The 21,836-nt window shown below is 47.1% G+C and overlaps 1 long non-coding RNA gene across 1 annotated transcript; it reads right to left on the bottom strand.

Annotated features, from left to right (window-relative positions):
• Positions 1-14,754: 14,754 nt before the first annotated feature.
• On the bottom strand, positions 14,755-20,621 carry LOC140602406 (uncharacterized). Its single transcript, XR_012005373.1, has 2 exons — positions 20,524-20,621; positions 14,755-15,037 (listed from the first exon to the last, which is right to left on the bottom strand). It is a non-coding gene; the product is annotated as an uncharacterized lncRNA (long non-coding RNA).
• Positions 20,622-21,836: the final 1,215 nt, after the last annotated feature.

Genomic DNA, 21,836 nt, shown 5'->3' with positions numbered 1-21,836 from the left:
GAAGATTGTATCCGGCCAGACACTGGAGGCACAAGCCCAGTAAAGCGTTCAGGACAGCTTTATCTAATTCCCCGTCCATATGGAAATGCCCTCCACGGAATGGTTTGGAAGCCACAATTGCATTAGCCGTCTGGAGCTCCCATAAGCTCAATCAAGCCATAATCAAGGATCTTCTGTGATTGTCCATTATCTGCCTCTCAGCCAGAGAGGCACGTTCTTGGGGGAGAGTGATCAGAGAGCTGCGTTCCTAGCACTAATTACACGCTAGCCCGCATCTGTGTCCCTCCCGTGGCTGTCAGGAGCCATTGCCGATGGCCCGGGGGCATCACACCCGCTTCTGCGCAGGTGACCCCGAGCAGGCTCAGAGCCCAGAATAGAGTCTACACAGCAGCGCAGGCTGAATACGGCTTCCCAGGCAAGACAAGGTCTCGCTGGTTTAAACGTGGCTGTGTGTCGTACACTGAAAGCACCCCGGGTGCTCAGGATGGGGTGACTGCTGGATCAGCAGATAAGTCGCAGCAGGAGTCCAGAGAACATCTGGAGACGCCGTGCAAACAACCAGATGGGCACCTCGTGAGAACGTCAAGGGTGGAGAGGAGGCAGGCGTCAGAAGCACCAGGCGAACAAGAGGCCATCCTTTGGGGTGCGGAGAAGGGCGAATGGAGAGCAAGCCCTGCCACCATCGGACTTCAGCCGATTTCTAGCCACATCCTCACACTCCCCACAGGATCCCAATGGGCTCCCTTGGTGCTGGACCTTCCCACCTCGCTGCCTAGTTGTCCCTCGCCCTCAACCCAGGATGTCCCACCTTTGTTTGGATCCACTTGCAGGCCCAGCTTCTAATGCCAGGCGGCTATAAAGCCATCCATGTTCACCCAAGCTCGTGGGGGTGCCCTCTGCTCAACTCAGACTGTCCTCTGGCACCAAGTCTGGCTGCAGCCACGTGTCGGGGGACTGAGAGCTCCTTAAGAACAGGAGCTGTCTCCAGCTTTACTTTTTTCCTTTAAGAGATGTAAAACCTGGGGCGCCTGGGAGGCTCGGTTAAGCATCTGACTCTTGATTTTGACTCAGGTCGGGATCTCAGGGTCCTGAGAGCGTGGATGTAGAGTCTGCTGGAGGGTCTTTCCCTCTCTCTCTCTCTCTTTCTCTCTCTCAGCCCCTCCCGCACTATCTCTTTCAAAAAACAACTTTTTTTTAAAGCTCTAGGCCCAGCGTGGGGCTCAAACTCACAACCCCAAGATTGGAGTCACATGCTTTACCAGCTGAGCCAGCCACCTGTCCCCATTTCATTTTTTTTTTTTTTTTAAGACAGAAAGTGTTACAGGTTGATGTCACCTTAGCATAGCTGTTAGGAGACCATAGAGCTAGTAAGTGACTCTGGAACCAGATTCTCTGGGTTTAAATCCCACATCTGCTGCTTATTAGCCAAGTGGCCATGAGCAAGCTGCTTAACCCTTCTGTGCCTCAGTTTCCACATCTGTAAAATGGATGGGGAACGTTGTCATGAAAATTCAGCAAGTTAACAGATGTAGGGGCCTTAGGACGGTGCTTGCCTGGCACATAATAAATGTTCAATAAATGCTAGCTCTGACTTATCCTCCAACCCTAGACCTCTTTCTCAATGCTCCTTCCCCACCCCTACCAGAGTCAACTGTATCATGAACTGAGCATACATGCTCTTGGTCCCTGGTTTGTACTTTCACTTCCATATGTCTATATCCATGAGAAAGGTATAGTATTTTTTGTATGTGCTCTTTTAATTTACATAAATAGCATATTAGTTAGTATCCTTTGAGTCGCAAGTACAGAAAGCCCAACCCTAACTGAGGATTTCCTAGTTCCCATAACTGAAATGTTTAATGACAAGGAGGATTTCAAGGTTGATTTGATTTAGCAATTCAACAGTGTCATCAAAGACCCAGTCTCTTTTGTCTCCTGGCTCTTCTTTCCCTGGCTTCAGGGTCATCCCAGGGCTGGTTCCTCCTCCCTAGAGGCTGGCTGCCGTGCACTCGAGGATGGTATGCTCCTTGTCTGCATCCAGGGAGAGAGGGTGCTAGGTATGAGGACGCATCTTCTCCAGGAGCTCCAACACCCTTCTCCTCATTTCTCATGGCCTAAAATTGTCCACACAACTGGCCCTGAACAAGACGTTATAGCCACGGGGTGGGATTCTATCCACAGGCATTGGCACAGGACACATCGTGTGCTATGAGTGTAGAATCAGCCTTTTCAAAAGCACACAGGCTGCACAGTTGCTGTGGGTATTTGCACAGAATTATGTCAAGAGAAGGGAAACATGCAGAGGCCGTGACAAGGTCCTCTACAGATGGTATCCGACACTTACTAGCCAAGAGTACATGGTTCTGCATCTCGCTTTTTCTCACTCAGCATTTTGTTTTTGAGATCCACCCATTTGATAACAAAAAGATCTAGTTCATTCCTTTTAAGTGAGGAATATTATTCTACCATAAGAGGAAGCCACATGTAACTGGCCACTTTCCTCTTGATGGATTTTTAATTGTGACCATTGCAAACCTGGGGCCATGTATTCTTATGGACCATCCCAATCATCTTTGTGTTTGTCTCTGGCTCCTTCTCCAGTGGTCAAACCCATGGGGGACCTCAGCCAGTACTTACGACAGGCACGAATGCATGAATGAAGAAGTGAATACTTCTCTTTTTCCCAACTATCAGCTATTGAAATGGTCCTTCCAGGATGCTGGTCATGGAACCCTGCAATGCTTGAGTTTAAATGGGGCCTTTAATTTCCAGAGGAGCAAATAAAAGCTCAGAGAGGGAAATGGCTAGCCTGAAGACACCCTGCACTGTCTGGGTCAGAACTGGGCCTTGAACCCTAGGCCTCTGACTCCAGACGGGGCTCCTCACTCCAGTATACCCCCCCCACTACTGCCCCAGGCTGCTCAATTGCTCCTTTATCTAACTTCTTTGACTCTTGTGATCTGTCCCACAAAATCATTTGTGAATTATCTTCAGCTTTGCATGTGCTTCTCTCCCTGATGAGTATAGGAGCTCCTGCGGGCAAGGCTCAGTCTAATATTTCTGTCTTAGCTAAAAGCAAGGCAGAGTCTAAATATACCCCACGTTCTCCTCAACAAAGCCCCTCCTGAAGGGCAGTGGCACAGAATTTCTGGCAGGAAGAGCCACAAAGATATCCTCGTCCAATTACCTGGCAAGTATCACAGCACATGCCTTCCAGCTCCTTCTTGGTCTTTCCAGTAATAAGGCACTTATAACCTCCCTCAGTGGCCACTGTGTTTTTAGACAGATCTGTTTAAAAGTCTCACCTGCCTCTAGCATCTACCCAGGACTACCACTCAGTCTTCTGGAGCCACTGAGAATGAAGTCAAATCCATTTTCTATGTGTCAGTCTTTCAAATCCTGAGGGAGCCTGAGCCTGTTCTACCTTGGGGGGAAAAATCCCCAGTTCCCAAATCCAACCCACATACAATGGTTTCTAGACATACACACACACACGCACGCACGCACACACACACTTTGGTTTGATGATGTTCTTGATAGAATGCTGGCACCAGGACAGGACCCGCTCCCAATGGCCTGAGTAGCTCATACTCAACCTTGTGTATCAGCCCCACCATCACATCCTTTGAGGAGTCTTCCTTGAATTCCCAAATCTGAGTTAGGTGCTCTTGTAGGTGCCCTCCCAGCATCCTGCAATGGATCGTTCCTATCCTAGTAATCATCACCCCAGATTCCACAGCCTGTATTCTTGTGTGTCTCCCACATGACTGAGATCTCCATGAGAGTGAGAATAATGTCTACTGTGTCTACTGCTTTATCTCCAGAATCCGGCACATTGCCTGGCTACTTGAAGGCACTCAATGCATATTTATTAAACAAATTAATGAGTGGGATCATTTTCAAATGAGAGTGAAAGAAAGAGAAAATAACCAAAGAAATCATGCTCAAGGGGGTTGGGGGGATAGGAAAAAATTAAAAAGGAAAAAAATATATGATTTGATTTGTGAAAAAGCAAGAAATCATCCCTTCCCTGCCTCCAGCCACAGCCTGCCTAGCCAAGAAGCCTGAAATGCCTTTGGCTTCAAGGCATTCCACAGCCTCTCATACTATCAGCTGCTCCTGACAACTCACTCCCGGAGGCCTTTCTCTGGAACAGCTGGTCTCTTCACTTGCTGCTGGGAAAGCCAGAGCAAGAGCAAGACAAAGAGCAGTGGGAGGTGTGATGATATGCCAGGTGTACAGGAGGCCACAAGATAACAGGGAGCATTGACCTGGAGCACTGATTTTACATGAAAATTTGGGTGGGGAGGAGAGGGAACAAAACAAAATGTCTTTAATATTAAAATAAAATTGGATATATAGAGAGTGGAAGGTAAAATCTATCTTCTTTTAAAGTTAAAACATAATCCATCAAGGAAATTTCATTGTTGTACAAGATAAACCCACAATTCATTCTTTCGTTCATTCATTTATTAATTCATTCCATTTTCAGTAAAATTCCTCCCTGCCAGATACTGAGGATATAACAGTGAACAAAACAAATAAAAATCATTGTTTCATGGAGCTTGCACTGTAACAATGGGAGATAAAAAACAAGCAAAATTTTAAAAATATATGGTATATTAGAAGCTCAGTGGTATGAAGAAAAATAAACCAGGGAAATAAAGGGAATGGGAATGTTGGTAGGAATGTATGAATGAGCATGCATGGGAAGATGACATCTGGGGAAGACACAAAGAAGGGAGGAAAGCAGAGGAGGCACAGGAGACTTCTAGGAATGGCCTGCCTGTGAGGAGCAGGTTTGGGCAGGAGTGAAGAGGAAGTCATCTTAAATTTGCTAAGTTTCAGGGAATGGGGAAAATCCAAGTGGGATCCAGAAAATGTGGGGAAAAGATGGAGGTCAGGAAACAAGTGGATGTTGAGTTTGAGGTAGAAATTTGTAGTTGTCTGCAGAGAGGAGATAGCAAAACCACAAGAGTGAGTGAGCTTCCAAAACAATTCAAGGCATTGGGACACCTGGGGGACTCGGTCTGTTAAGCATCCTGCCTTTGGCTCAGGTCGTGATCCCAAGGTCCTAGGGTCGAGCTCCATATTGGGTTCTATGCTCAGTGGGGTGTCTGCTTCAGGATTCACTCTCACTCCCTCGCCCGCCCCCCCCCCCCCCGCTGCTTGCATTCTCTCTCTCTTTCAAATTAATAAATAAATCTTAAAACTAAGTAAGTAAGAAATAAAAGAGGGATCCCTGGGTGGCGCAGCGGTTTAGCGCCTGCCTTTGGCCCAGGGCGCGATCCTGGAGACCTGGGATCGAATCCCACGTCAGGCTCCCGGTGCATGGAGCCTGCTTCTCCCTCTGCCTGTGTCTCTGCCTCTCTCTGTGTGTGTCTCTCATGAATAAATAAATAAAATTCAAAAAAAATTATAAAAAAAAAAAGAAGAAATAAAAGAATTCCAGGCATGGATTGGAAGCTATCTATCTATGCACTGAGTCTGGCACATGCTTATGTTTTGTTTGGTCTGGTAACTGGCTGGAATATTGGGTTTAAAAACTTAGGTTCTGGGGCAGCCCGGGTGGCTCAGTGGTTTAGCACTGCCTTCGACCCAGGGCGTGATCCTGGAGACCCGGGATAGAGTCCCACATCGGATTCCCAGCATGGAGCCTGCTTCTCCCTCTGCCTGTGTCTCTGCCTCTCTCTGTGTGTCTCTCATGAATAAACAAATAAAAATCTAAAAAAAAAAAAACCCCAAAAAACAAAAAAACTTAGGTTCTGGCATCAGGCTACCTGCATCCCAAATCCTGCTCAACATTTACTAACTAGGTGACTTTAAGCAACATTCTTAACTCCCCTGTGCCTCCATTTACCTATCTAACAATATATGTTACATAGACTTGTTGTAGGGATTTGATTAGTAAATTCATGTTATGTAATTAGAGAAGTCCCTGGCTCTACAAACATTAGTGCTGCTATTATGGTCATGATTGTGATTGTGATTATTAGGTATTTACACGGGAGCAAATGTTTTCCAGTTTGCTCAGTCCCTGCAGGACCATTTTGTTTATTTAAATGACTTGCCTGGTCCTTGTGACAGCCGATGTGAAAAGAGGACAAGGACAGAGATTGAGGGTTGACTTTGATCAGTGAGGCCAAAGACAAAAGCCTATTTTCAACATTGAGACTTTCCATCCATTTAGGAATGTGTTGGTATACGGTGTGAGGCAGGGATCCAACTGAGTGTGTTTCCCAAAGGGCATGCCAGTCATCACAATATCATGTACTGAATCATCCATGTTTCTTCACTGTTTTTAAATGCCACTTTTGTAATATCTCTATATTTTTAAAATATTTTTAAGCCCATAACTGGATTGTCTCCTTAGTTCCATTGATCTCTTTATGGGCTCCTGCAACAGTGGAACAACTCCATGAGGAAAAGGATGTTATTTGATACCATCACTGTATTCACATAGTAGATATTCAAATATTCATTGAAATGGTGACTAAATAAATGAATAAGTTATTGCACTTTGAGAACGTTAAAATATATCTGCTTGGGAAAATCCCATCTTTTTAACTCTACTTTTACAAAACACTCAGCTAGATTTGTGCTTTTATCCCCCTGAAAGGAATCAAGAGTGAGGAGGGGGAATCAGCAGGAGATGAGGCTGGAGAGGTAGCAGGGAACAAGTTACGAAGGGTCTTGTACCCAAGTCAAGAAGGTTAAATTCCATTCTGCAAGGCATCAAAGGGTTGTAAGCAAAACAGAAACGGTCAGATAGATGAGTTCAGTAGATCCCTCTGTGGGACCTGTGAATGTCAGGAGGCAAGACTGGGGATCTAGACCAGGAAGTAGTTGCTAAATGGACTTGAGAGCCACTTAGTAGATGGAATCAACAGACTATGAAATCTTATCTGATTTGGGTGATGGAGGGAAGGTGGAAGGAAATGAGGATGATCTTCAGGTGCCTGGCCTGGGTGACTGCCTGAAGAGCCTCACCCTTTATGCACTAGGGACTGGAGAAGGATCAGGCTGGGGAAATGTGCAGTTCTGTCATGAACTTGGTAAGTTTGAGGCATCCACGGGTCTTGTTCAGAACGTAGTTCAGTCCTGAATGCAGACAAGAGAGCTGGAGATAAGGGTTTTAAGGTCATTAGAAGTTGAAATCCTAGGTGAGGTGAGGCAGCCGGGACCATGTGTTGTCCAAAGATATACTGTGTGGAGACTATTTTAAAAAATATTTGTTGAGTACTTACTAGGAACAGGGCATTGAACTAAGTGCTTTAAATTTATTCCATTAATTATCATAGTAACTATTGTTACCTTTATTTTGGTGTTTAAAAACTGAAATTGAGTTTAAATAACTTTCCCAAAGTCACACAGCTAGTAAGATGCAGGTCTCTTTCAACACAAAATTCATGCTCTTAACTACTAGTCTTTCACTGAAGACAATATCCCACAGATCTACTCTCACCCCAGCTCTTGGCCTTCAGCTGCACTCACTGGGTCCCCAGAAGTGGATTTATTTCAAAGGTTCAGAGATGAGCTCCCAGCCCAGGGAGGAACTACTCTGCTTCCCTCCCTTATTTAAGCAAGGAATTGACTCAAAGTCTCAAAGTTTCCAGGAATTTGCTGTATGATCCAAACCAAGTCACAGAGCTCTGGGCAGGAAGGGGTTTCCTTACCAGCTAGCTCTCTGCCCCGTCACCCTGAAGCAGTGGGGCATCTGTGGGCTCTGTGGGCACAAGAGCTGGTGAGAAGGGGACAGACAGTCTGGAGCATCACCCCTCTCTCCCTCTGACCCACAGCCACCTGCCTCACAAATGTTAGAGAATCAGCCCTGAGCATCCAACCTATTCTTTCTTGCATTATGTTTAATAAATGCAAATGCATGATTAATATTTTCCTCCACTGATTCTGATTTCATTCTGTTAGTGATTATACTGATGGCAACAGTTGAGGGGATTAAAAATCCCATTTAATTCGCGTTAGATTTTTTTTAAACTTTGCTGATAAATTTTAAATGTCAAGTGCTTTGGCGTCTTCCACAAGATGCAGAGGCCAAATGAGGAGGCCAACAGTAGCGAGGAGCTTGGAAACAGCTCAGAGAATGTGGGAACTCAGTCGGATGACCCATCTCTCACACAATCCATGAAAACCAAGCAGAACTTGACCTGGGACAGTGCTCAGCTACCGGTGGCTCCTGAAGCCCTGATGTTAACTGTATCTTTTCCACTTAATGATTCACGATAATGAAGGTACTAGGGAGACCTTGCCATATAAAGAAACTCCCTTGGGAATCCTTTTGTAAGACAAATATTCACCCCTTGGTTGATCTCTTTATAAGTTGAGTGTGTTTTTTATGATTGAGTAAAGCAGTGCAGGTAGATAAAAATCCACAATTTTCTCATTTCCACACCCTTTCCTTTCCATCCCAAATTCTATTCGTCTGTTTCTCAACATATGATGACAATTATTTGAGATGAACCCAGACCCTTGGTTCCCCCAAATCCCCCACACTCTGGAATTCTACTAGTGAGGGTCAATATAGCAAGTGAATAGCTGGGAAATTAGTTTGGCTTTGTTTTTTAACTTGCCCACAGATCCAGAGCACTACCTCACTTCTATTGTACTGATGACCCATCTGCCCAGAGAAAAGATGTCTTTGCCAAAACACACACTCACTAATTCAGACTCGGTGGGGGCAGGCAGGAGCCAGAAAGAGTGGGTCTGAATTAGTGAAGTCCCACCACGGAGCTTCCCCTGACTCCCAGAGTTGCCCTCCTCCCTCAGCCACTGGGATGTCCCTGCTTGTTTGCTGAGGCTTTCTGCTACCCACTCTCGGTATCTGCAGCTTATGAGTCGTGGGTAGTCAGTCACTCAGGACACAGCCAGTTGAGGGGGTGAAGTGGTTCCATCGATTATCATTAAAAATGCTCTGGAGCTAAAATCCCCATAATCAGACCTTGACTTTCTTCACAATTAAGGACCTCCCACTCCCCTGAATACCTGGAGCCCTTTGTAGTAGCTCTTCTTCCACCAGGGGCAGCCCCAATTTTGCTCTTTTTGGTATCAAATTAATTGCACACAAGGTCTGGTCTCCACTATTTATTGGTAGTCCCTTGGGGCAAAAGTATGTTTGCTCCTCTCTTCCCTACTTCCTATATGACCCCTCTCCGATCACCGTATTTTGCTGTTTGGGACTTCTTTCAGTGCACAACACAATCATCTGTGTAGATTAAACAAACAAGCAAATATGATCAGATCATTCCAGATCACTGAGCTAGAATCTCCCCAGGCAAGAAGGGCACCATTCTCACAGGGAGCTCCCCAGGTGATTCTGATGTAACCTTTAGGTTAAGAAACTTTGCCCCAGGGCATGATGGGCTCAGGAAGAGGGAGAGAAAAAGACAGAGAGAAAGAACAAGATACGCAAAATAACTAGACTGAAATTAGTCTTAATCTCCTCATGCCCCTGACTTTATTTCACATGCCTGTCATTGATCGGGTGCAAGAGTTGCTTCTTCTCTTGTCCCTTGACCACTCAAAGCTCCGAAAATCTTGATCGGACCCAAACTGGAGCAGGTCATTGCCCTCCTTACACCTGCTCAATGGTGGCCATTGCATCTAGAATGAAATATTCCTTCCCACGGCCTTCCCATGGCCTTACCAAGCTCTTACCATGGTCTCACCATGTAGCTGGCCCCTACCCCTGGCTTCAACTTCATCATATACCATTTTCCCCCTTTCTTACTATGCTCCAGCCTCTGCAGCCCTTGTAGTCCTCGAGCTGTTCTTTGTACTGAGCCTTGTTCTTCTGATGAGATCTTAGAGCATTTGCCTTGGGATTAGTGATTCACACCATTGGTTCCTTCTCATACTCCAGTATCAGCTCAAATATCACCTTCTCAAGTAGATCCTCCTCCACCTATTAATCTGAAGTAGCAAGCCTCCCACTAACTGTCCATACGACCCTGTTTTACTGCCTCCATAACACTTCTCACTATCAGAAACTATCTTACTCATTGAGTTGTTATTTGTCTCTAACTGCCTGTCTCCCATCCACTAAGAGGTAAGTTCTAGGAGAGCAGATAGCGTATCTGTCACGTGCGTTGTTATATTCTGTTTGATGCCTTGCACAATGCCCGGCACATGGAGAGAGGCTTGATCAAATGCTTCTTGAATGAATGACTTATATAGTTCTTATTGTCAAATATGACCTATTTTACAATAATTCATTCAATAATGCTTCCAGGAACTTGTAGGGAAAAGTGGAATTTTTTCGTATTTAAGTTGCAAAGGAAAAGAAATGTGAGGTTGCTAATTTCAAGTGCATACTTTGTTCCCCAATATTTCGAAGTAGAAGTTGTAACAATGTTACTTTAATTAGTAGACAAACTTATCTGTAATTAGTATATCAATTATATGCAAATTAAACTGCCAATATCCTTGAATACATTTTGTCCCCTTAAGCAATTGAAACTTCCTGCCCCCACCCTGTAATTTTGTTTATGGGACTATTTTGCTTAGCAGTCTCTAATTTCATAAACAGTATAAAAATAAATATCAGTCTTGCACCAGGCAAATTATCACACATCCCAAATCACTGAAAACCCAGTTATTAAGTGGTAGGATCGTTTCTGAACAAGCGACAAGTGAGGGATAGATTAGCCACGAGCCCAAATCACACTTTAGAAACATAAAGCTGTCTGAAGGCCTTCACTTTCTTCTTGAAAACTTCTAGCACCTTCTTGAGATATTGGTGGTAGCGTTGAGAATGACGTCTTAAAGAATGACATCATAAGTGAGCAATCATGAGGAAAGAAACAACCTTCTGACGCTGAATTTAAGATCAACTCTTACCAACTGGAACTAGCCTCTCAGCTTTCGAGGGCCAGGGATTAACCAAAGATAATCCTTAGAGCTTGCAGACTTCCTGACCTGGAGGAGTGAGCAATGGGCAAACGGAAGAATGTGATTTCCCACAAAGGATCCAAGTCAGAGGGCATCATAATATAACTTTATGCCAAAGAGATACTTGCACGTCTAAGTTCATAGCAACATTATGCACAATAGCCAAGAGGTAGAAGCACCCCAGATGTCCATCAGGGGATGAATGGATAAACAAAATGTGGTATACACACAATGGACTATTATTCGGCCTTAAAAAAGGAAGGAAACTCTGGCACATGCTACAATATGGGTGAACCTTGAGGACATTAATCTAGATGAAATAAGCTAGTCACAAAAATACTATATAATTCCACTTACGTGAGGTGTCTAAAGTTGTCAAATTCATAGAAATAGAAAGTATAATGGTAGTTGCCAAGAGCTGAGGAGATGGGACAATGAGGGTACAGAATTTCAGTTTTGCAAGATGAAAAAGTTCTGGAGATCTATTTCATTGTTTAAAGATACTCACTATCTAGAATTATTTTTGTGTTTTTAATTGTGGTTAAAAAAAACCCAATAATTTAAAATTTACTACCTCGACTGTTTTTAAGTGTATAGTTCACCAGCGTTAAGGAATTCACGCTGTTGTGAATGAAATAGATCTCCAGAACTTTTTCATCTTGCAAGTTCTAACCTTGGGACCTTGGTTGGCACCCTGGTTCTAACCGGTTCCTCCCATGACTGGGATCCTCTGACCTTCTTCTGCGTCCTGGCAATGACCTCCCTGCATTTTGGTGGTGACACCTGAATTTCTGACTCACCCTGGTCTCAGCCTCTTGGGCTTTCTCTCTTGCCTTCCCATTCAGCAGCCAAGGCTTCTGCAGTCCCTTCCCATCCCTGGGGCAGGGATGGGGGGAGCAACCCCTACTTTTTGAAAAATGACCAGCACACCGGAGCGTTATGAGCACCTCCAGCCCCGCAGCAGGCCTCGTCAACCTGATTTTGAAACGAGAGAGGAAGTTGGAGGACAGGGCTCCTGGTGGCCCTGCCATCTCCAGGGTTATGCAAAGATCAAGGGAGGAGGGGGAGGAGGAGGAGGAGGAGCGGAGGAGGAGGAGGAAGGAAGGAGGAGGAGGGGGAGGAGGAGGGGGAAGGAGGAGGGGGAGGAGGAGGAAGGGAGGAGGAGGAGGGGGAGAGGAGGAGGGGAAGGAGGGGGAGGAGGAAAGGATCCTCCGAATGTGAGCACATTCCCAGACCCGGAGGACAGAGAGGTATTTAAAGTAAACTGGAACAAACCCGCAACATCAGGTGCGTTCTGCCTTCAAAAATAGCTGGCAGTTAGAAAGGGTTATTTACATATTGATTTCATGCTAACTTTGTAAGGGAATGTGCTGCCTGCCTGCCTGAGACCTAACAACTGTCATCATAATTTTTTCTAAAAATACAGTCAGAGAAAAACACTCCGTGAACCCTCCGCTGGAACCCGGCTGCGAAAGAGCCCGGGGCCCAAGCCTGCTGGGCAGGCCACCACCGAGGGTGGCGAGGGTCCCGATGATACCCAGCCACCAGGGCCCAGGGAACATTTCGCAGCCCCGGCCCTTCCTGCTTCCAACCAGCTTGCACTACCTTTTTTGTTTTTAAATGTCATTCTAGAAAACCCGTCTTGTTCTAGGGTGAGGGAGATGCCCTCCCACCCCACCCCCCTGCAGAGCAGCCTTTCTGGAAGGCTGGCCCCGATCAGAAAGGATGTGTGACCCAGGGCCGAGGCAGCTGAGCAGCTCCAGTGCCCCAGCGTGGGTGCGTCTGGGCAGCGGTGTGTCCCCAGCGGCTCTCCACCGAGGGTCCCCACCTCCCAGCCCCGGGGTTCCTCACTCTGGCTCCCCCCACCCACGGCCCCCCAAGTCTGTCTCTGTGGAGGCCGCAGGCCTGATTCCCGGCAGGGCTGTCACTGCCGTCGGGCACAATACTAGCCATGGAAACGCCTCTTTGCCAGGCCCGGCTGGGCTGACCGGGTGGCGAGCCCTGGCACGCGGATGGCGAGGTGACACGGGTCCCAGGAGGCCGGCGGGCCCCAGCGCCCGGACAGTCGTGTGAGCAGCTGCGTCGGCCGGAGCCAGCCGTAACTGCTGCCGGCTCGTCTCCAGCCGGGCCCCACCGCTGCGGACAAGTCTTTCATTCACGAAGACTAGCTTGTTAGGCCAACCCCGGGGACTCTAAAGCGACTTAATTAAATTGTGGAAAGTCGCTTGGCCCTGGTGGGAAATTTGCACACAAAGGCAGGGTGTCTGAAGCTCCCTTTGCCAACAAGCCCCACAACAAAACCATGACCTTACGGCTCCCGGGCCCCCCCGCGCGTCCCCTCTGCTCCCAGCACCCCCTCATTAGAGGGCGTTTGTTAGGGGACGTTTTCCCAGCGACTCTCTGACAGGCCTTTCATTGCTCCGTCGCAATCAGGGGCGGCAAGTACAGGCTGAGAGCCCTCCAAGGCCTGATTGCTGAAAGAATTTCCAAAAGTAAAGAGTGTAAACAGGTACATTGAAAAAGCCTCTTTTGAACAATTATGTAAACATTCCAAACACTATTTGAAAACTTTCACAGTGGAATTGTCAGCTCGGAGCATTCTTGTTTAATTGCCGGGGCACAGTGGCTGCTCTGGGGGCCTCCCAGCTCCAGGGGAACCCCACTCAGGGGGATGGTTGGGGGGGGGACGTGGGGGGCTGCGGGTGAAGAAGCCATGAGTTTCACTGTCAGGCCAACAGTGTCGTTCTGCGTGTGTTTTTGCTCCCTGGCTTCCAGAAACTTCTCCTGGGAATGGGGTAGGTGTAGTAGTCTCTCTCGGGATCCGCTTGCCCCGGGACCTGGTCCTGTGCTCTGCGCCAGGCAGGTGGCTAACCTTGCACACGAGCTGCACTCCTAGGGTCACTTCTGTCTCCTTTAAGGTTTTCTTCAAAGTGCCAAGTGATCATTCCGTGATGCCACCGGGACTTGTGGGCAAAGTTCCCTCCACCATAGGCGCGGCTCCTTGCTCGCCCTTCTCCCTAGCCCCCGTTAGTGTGCTAGCCTTCCCTTTTTTGCATGCAGCTCGGGTTCTCACGATTCCCTTACAGCAGCACCAGTGGCCCTGACCGAGTTGCAAGGAGTTGGAAGGGTTGAGGCCACGTGAGCAAACCGCCTGGATCTCCTAGTCGCTGGAGACGCTGAGGTTTCAGATGACTGTTTGGACACGTCCTTCCTGGAATCAGCAGAGCTGGTTTGATCATTCGGCCTGACACCGCCCCCCACAAGTCTTGCAGGGTTTACGTGAATAAGAGCTATGGTCCTGGAGAGTGGGGCACTGCTTATTTTTACTTTTGTATTTTAAAATCTGTTTCTTGGAAAAAAAATAAAATAAAAAAAATAAATAAAATCTGTTTCTTGGGACACCTGGGGGACTCTGCGGTTGAGCCCCTGCCTTTGGCTCAGGGCGTGACCCTGGGGTCCTGGGATCGAGCCCTGCATTGGGCTCCCTGCATGGAGCCTGCTTCTCTCTGCCTATGTCTCGGCCACTCTCTCTGTGTGTCTCTCATGAATAAATAAATAAAATCTTTAAAAAAAATAAATAGAAAAAATAAAATAAAATAAAGTCTGTTTCTTAATAGCCTAAATGTTCAATAAAGGGGATTGATTGAACATTTATGCACAGTGAAGTCTTACAAATGTGTCATACGAAGGCCAAGTGAAGTCAGGGAAATGTTATGAAAATAAAGTGAAAGATCAAGCCACAAATTGTATTTGTACTATATTGGAAAAGAAAAAAGAAAAAAACTATGTCCGTGTGCGGCCAAGGACTGGAAAGGGCCACAGCAGAATGAAAACACTTGTTCTGGGGAGTGAGAGTACCAGCATGTTTTACTTTGCAAGCCTATCTTTAATGTCATCACATTGTGTTGTCAAGGCAGGGTCTGGGAATGCTGGAAAGCACCCGTGTACATACAAGGTTGAACATAAAAGGCCACCCCAGTAACCCACAGAGAGATGTACACACCAGCCAGCAGCACTGTGCATCCTTACCAAGGATGTGGATCAGAGCTTCAGAGTAAATTCCTCAGGTCTAAAGAAGGAGCTCAGGCTTGCCTGCTTGCTGAGTCCCCAGGAGGCAGAAACAGAATCACAACTACAAGATAAATCAGAAATGTAGTTGGTAGAATTGGTGATGCTCAACAGGGTCAGTTGTAGAGCAGGAACCAGAGGGGAAAAAAAAAATCACCTCTCTCCATTTTATGGAGCTCTCTCAATATAGAAGGGCTCAAAGTGTGTCTGAATAGGCCTATCTCGCAGGCGTATTCAATTTGATTAAAGTCAACATTTATTATGTACCTACTCTGTGCCAGGGCCAGGGTTACATGCTGGGCATACAAAGTCACAGGATAATTTTGATCCCCAAAAGTTAATTCATAATTAGGTGAGGAACCAACCAACATCTTTAAACCTGTGCACGAGTCAATGGGATTTGGACAGTGGTGCCAAGACAATTTGATGGGCAAAAATGTCTTTTTAACAAACAGTGCTGGAAACCTAGATATGCACATGCCAAAGAATAAATCTGGGGACACCTGGGTGGCTCAGTGGTTGAGCGTCTGCCTTTGGTTCAGGGCGTGATCCCAGGCTCCTGGGATTGGGTCCCACGTTGGGCTCCCTGCATGGAGCCTGCTTCTCCCTCTGCCTGTGTCTCTGCCTCTCTCTGTCTCTCTTGCCTCTTGTGAATAAATAAAGTAAAATAAAATAAAATAAAATGAATTAATCTGGACCCCTACCTCACATCATCCACAAAAATTACCTTGAAATAAATCAGACATAACCATAAGAGCTAAAACTGTAAAACTCGTAGAAGAAAGCATAGATGTAAATCTTTGTGACCTTGGATCAGGTGATAGTTTCTTAGATATGACACTAAAAATCGCAAACAACAAAAGAAAAGGTAAATAAATTGGGCTTGATAGAAACTGGAAACTTTTACGCTGCAAAGTTCACTATCAAAGTAAAAAAAACAACCGACAGAATGGGTGAGAATACTTATAAATCTTGTATCTGATAAGGGCCTAATATCCAGAGTATATAGAGAACTCTTACAACCCAACAATAAGAAGACAACCCATCAAATTGGGTTGAAATGCACGAAGGACTTCAATAGACATTTCTGCAAAGAAGATCTACAAATGACCGGTAAGCAAATGAAAAGATGCTCAACGTCATTAGTCATTAAGGAAATGCAAATCAGAACCATAGTGAAACACCACTTCACGCCCGCCAGGATGGCTGTCATCAAAAAATCAGACAATGGAAAGTGTTGCAGGGGATGTAGAGAAATCGGAACCCTTCTTGCATGGCTGGTACAAATGTAAAATGGTGCAGCCATTACGGAAAACAGTTTGGTGGCTCCTCAAAAGGTCAGAGTTTACCACATGATCTAGCAATTGCCCCCGGGAGAATTGAAAAAGTGTCCACACAGAAACTTGTATGTGAATGTCTGCAGCAGTGTTGATTGTAATCACCAAAAAGTGTAAACCAACCCAAATATCCATCAGCTGATGAATGGATAAACCAAACGTCGTCTAAGTCGCACAATGGAAGGTTATTCAACCATAAACGGGGATGAAATACTGGGACGGGCTGAGCCAGACACAAAAGGGCACATAGTGTAGGCTTCTACTTCTATGAAATGCTCAGAATAGGCAAATCCATAGGAACATAAAGTAGAATAGCAGTTGCCAGGGGCTGGAGGGGAGGGGTGGCTGCTGAAGGATGCAGGGCTTCCCTTTGGGGTGAGGGAAAGCTCCCTGTCCTTACATGGCAGTGCCAGGTGCACGTCTTTGTGACTATACCGAAAACCACTGAATCTTTTACTTGAAAAGAATGAATTTTATGTGTGAATTATATATGCTTCAAGGTTTTTTAAAATGTGCATCTGAAAGGTTCTGTAAACTAAAATATCACACACGATAAGATTTCTGTGGTCAGAGCAAGAGGTCCTAGGTATTTCATGGAGCTCCAGAATGCCCATCAGCCTCTTTTATTTTTTTTTTATTTTTATTTTTCCCATCAGCCTAACTCTTGAGGCCCCTCTCAAGGTTCCTGCCAGCGGTTCCCAGGATGGACTGCCTGCAGGTGCCTCACCAGGGTGCCCATGCATCCCTGATTTTCCAGGATTTGCTGGGGCACGTGAGTTCTAGATCTGCTGAGCCCCCTCAGGATGGGAGGATGGGGAAATTACAAATAAGCCTGCCTGGAAAGCCAGCACAGACAAGGAGGCCAAAGGCACTGAGTCAGAAGCATGGGGCTCAGTCCAGGATTCCAGGAACCGGGCAATGAGCAGGGACTGCCCCTCCCCTCCTCCCACGAGCAGACACACATACACCATTGAGCTCTTTCATCAGATTTGGCCACATTGTACCTTCAGATTCTAAGGAAAGTTTCTTCCACTCATTCTGTGGTCCTACAATGCAACCAGAGTGGGCAAGAGCCCTACCCACCCACCAAGCACGGCTGTGCCAGAGGAGGCCTCTGTCGCCTGGGACAGAGCGGCTGCAGTGACTGTCTTGGGGCCACAGGAGCTGGACCTGGTGTCAGCTTGTTTCCACCCATGCCCCACTGGGATTCCTGAGCCATATCCCTGAGTCCTACTTGGAAGTGGACCCTGATTCCCTGTATGAACTGGTTGCTGTGGCTACATCCACATCCAGGAGCCAACCTAGGTTTCAAATCAGCCCAACGGCCCCAGCTATCGTTAGACATAGTCTTCTGAGCTCTAGCCTGGGCTGGCCAGAGTGGCTGGGACCCAGGGTTCAGGAAGTGGCTCGGGCCTCAGACCATCCCTACATTCAGATCATCTGAGCTCTGCAACCCCTAGTGATCAGGCCTCAGGCTATCTCTGATGTCATCCCCTCCCTTTCCCACCTTCCTTGATTCCACTTGGGCCACCCTGACCTCTTGGGGCTCCTAGCAGGTCGAACATGCTCCTGTTTTGGGATCTTTGCACCTGCTCTTCTCTGGCTGAAACAATTTTCTCCCAGGTCATGTGGCTGGCTCTCTCGCTTCCTTTAGCTCTTTGCTCAAATGTAACCTCCTCACAGAAGTCTTCTCTGACCATCTTGTATAAAGCAGCAGCCCTGTCACACTAAATCCCCCAACCTGCTTTATTTTTCCTTTTTTCTGTGCTTTGTGTCTGTAGCCCCTTCTAGAGCGGAAGCACCATGACATGAGGCCTGTCTTTTGTCTTGTTCCCTGATGTATCCTCAGCACCCCCAGAGTGCTTGGCACTTAGCTGACTCTATACATATTTGTTGAATGAATGAATGAATGAATGAGCAAATGAATGAGCAAATGAATGTATTATCTCATTAGAAGCCCCTGGCAGCTCTGTGAGAACGGCAAATTATGGGCTTTGTTTTAGCTCTGAGTGACTTAAAGCACAAGACCATAAATTACTTGTCCATGTGCACCGGGCGTTGGGGGTAAGAGAAGGCCTCAGGCATCTCAAAGCCCTCTTCCATCCAGCCATCCTTCCTGCTCTGTGGGGAATCCTCTATGTGGAGACCTCCTGTAGGATTACAGAAGAGCATGAGCCCATGAGGCCAGGCCTGGGGCAAGAGAGCATGGAGTGGGGGTCGGGGGGCAGGTCTAAAGGGCTGAGATGACAAGCAGTCAAGGGAGGAACTCTGAAATCTCTTTACCCCCAGTGCTGCTCAGGAGGCCTTGGGTGTGCCTTCTACCACAGTAAGGCCCTCACTAGAGACTTCTCTGGAGACTCCCGGGAGCACACTCTGCCTTGCTGGTTCTCAAGTAGGTCTTCAGAAATTTCTGGGCAGGAAGCTGGAAGAAAGCCCGTGTTCTAGACCCAGCCTCAGCACCACCTTAGCACACTTAGGTCAACGGGGAGACGGTGTCTGTCCTACTGCCTTAGAAAGGGGAGGAAATGCAGGTGCAAAGCATGCTGTAAACGATCGCATCACCCCACTTTTGTTTGGAGAGAGGTCAAACAAAGGCAAGAGCACCAGGTTGGGAGTTTTGAATTCTCGCCGGAGTTCCAGTCCTCAGAAGCTCCATGATGGACAGTCTCATTGCTCTGAGCCTTGATTTTCTCATCCATTCAACGGATCTAATAAACTCCACCCTCCAGGGGTGCTGTGAGGATTTGGGGACCCGCACATTGTCTGCTGAAGGTCAGTGCCGTCTGTGAGAGTGTGGTACGTTTCATGCACGTGGCAAGGCTAGGAAACCACATGAAGAAGGAGAGAAGAAGAAAACTAGCTAACCAAGCTCGAGAACATTCCCTCTGTGTGCCTCCACTTTCTCATCTGCAACGTGGGGGTAATAATAGGACCTATCGCATAGGACTGCTGAAAAATAAAATCTATAGAGAGTGCTCAGAGCCCTGCCTGGCCTCCAGAGAACCCATAGTGGAGGTTAGTTAGTATTGTTGTTGCTATTATTATGGATGTCACAGATCAGTATTATATCCTATAAATAACGACGTATCAACCAGGAGGTGTCGACGCACCTGCCTCCACTTGGGCAATGTTGATTTTCCATTCCACGTCTACTCTCCATCCCAGGGTCCCTGTCAAAGGGGAATGACTCACTTGTCATTTCAGCTCCCTCCGTGAACATGCATCTCAGCCCCCCCCCAAAAAAGACCTCAGCTCTTATACACAAAAAGCATTTAAGAGGTAAAAGATATTATATTGCTTTTCCATGACAAGAAATGTTTGCTAATTTACATCTCTGTGTGAATTAGTAAGGAAGTAGGAAGCTGTGAAATAATTGGCTTAATAAAAATTAACTACCCATGAGGTGCCCAACCTAGAAATGCCAGGGGTCCTTGCATGAAGAGACAAATGCCTGCACCCACAGGTTGCTTTTAACTATAGAAGAGGGACAGATATATTCTTCATGCATCGGGGGTAGGGCCGGAGCCAGGGATGCAGATATAAGGAGGCAGATTGCAGTTCAATATTAAAAAAAAAAAAAACAAAAAACACTTTCCACCAAAAGAGCTGCTTGCAAATAAAATAGCCTGACGCAGGAGGAAGAGTTTGTTCCCTGCCACTGGATGTGATCACATGGAGGCCCCTGCTGCAGAGGAGATGAATTCATGGGGAAAGGCGTGAGTTGCATTACTTTTAAGGTCCCTTCCGATTCTAAGACTCCATGACTCTCTGAGCGTCATGAATTGTGGAGGTGGGAGACAGGAAGCCACGCAGGCTTGAGTCTCAGATCATGATTATATGCACAGGAAACCCAAAGTGCTCAACACTTGCCTTTGGCCACCTCCAGAGCACCAGACAAGAGGTTATAAAGACCTCTTTCCTTCCCCCTCCACTCCTGGGCTAACAGCTCATCTCTTCCCCACAGCAGCCACTGTAACCAGCACACCCCACCAGTGAACTGGCCCCAGGAGAGGACCACTGAGAGGGCCACCCCCTTGCTGCTCGGCTCCACTTCCCACACACTCATTCAATAAATGCTTATTGAGCACCTAATTACTGCAGACACTGCTGGGTGCTGGGGATACTGAGGCAAGGAAGTAAGTATGGTTCCCCCCTCCTTAGGAAACCTATAGGACAGTGAAGCATTCAGAGAAGTCAATGAATATTGTATTACCATGTAAGAAGCTGTGAAGGTGACCTCCTAGAGGGGCAGGGGCTCTAATCTAAGCTGGAGAGGCTCCCTGGTGGAGATGACACAGGCTGAGGTCACAGAGGAGTAGCTAGACCAGTGCTGGCCAATAGGATTTTCTCCAACGATGGCAATGTTCTATAACCTACCGGTATGGGCAGTCACTAGCTACATGTGTCTAAGGAGCCCTTGAGATGCAGCTGGTGTGGTTGAGGAGCCGAATTTTTAATATTATTGGGATTAAAATGTGGCAAGATCGGACAGGGCAGATGGGCAAACAGTGAGAGTAGGTTACAGCTGCCATGATAACGGAATTTCGAGGGAGTGGGGTTAGGGACAAGGCCACGGAGAGCAGGGGTAAGGGGTCAACAGGAGAGAGCACAGAAGGGAGCCCTAGAGAAGGCTGACATTTAAAGGGTGAACCACAAAAATCAGAGAAGCAAAAAGAAGTCCAGATTAGTGTCACCAAAACAGGGAAGGGGGAGTTTGTAAGGAGGAGTAGCCAAGATGTCAAATGCCATAAGCACTAAAAAGATGACAGGGGAACTGGCAATTAGGATACTGGGGATAGGGCGAGGGGGAGATTTAATGAGGTGTTGGGGGGCTTCACACCCATCTGGACTTGGCAATTCAGGCCTGTTCCTCCCCGAGATAGCCTGCTCGCTCCCTAGGGACCTGGGCTCCTGCGGTTTTGAAACAGATTGGCGTTTTTAAGCCTTTTGGAGTCACAAATGCCTTTGACAATCTCAGGAAAACCAGGCCTCCCCCCTCCAGAAAAATTCACCCGCACATAAAATGTTGCATCTCATTTCAGGGACCTCCTTGAAGCTCAGCCGTGGACCCCCTGGTTTGAGAAAGTCTAAATTAGTTCTTATTTGCGGAGTTCTGGCTGCAGATACCTGAGTTAGGACCGAATCATCCGCTTTGCGGGAATATAAACTTAGAAACCTCGCTCCTCCACCCTGGGGGCCCCCAGCCTCCGCTGCAGCCGGGTCCCTTCACCTTTCCGGGTTTATTGTCCTGCTGCCTGTCAATCAACTCCAAACCCTCAAGCAAATTAGCATGTCTAAAGCCCCCTCGGCCGCCTCTGCCTCCGGCCGAGTAACTGGTGTTTCCCAGGGTCCTCAACCCTGGATACAAAGGCCTGCCACCCCCCACGATGCCAGTGGGGCTGAGGGGGGCTGTGCTCCCGCCCTTGAATCTTGCCCCAGCCCCAGCGCTGGCGCCTTCTCTTCCCATCGCCAAGCCTTGGCTCATGAACCCTTTTTGGCTCTCTCTTCTGGTTCTTGAACATACCT

The sequence above is a fragment of the Canis lupus genome, chromosome 13 (assembly GCF_048164855.1).
Source record: "Canis lupus baileyi chromosome 13, mCanLup2.hap1, whole genome shotgun sequence".
Taxonomy (NCBI): Eukaryota; Metazoa; Chordata; class Mammalia; order Carnivora; family Canidae; genus Canis; species Canis lupus.
Note: the sequence above shows the minus strand (reverse complement) of the source record. Positions and strands in the feature narration are given on the sequence as shown.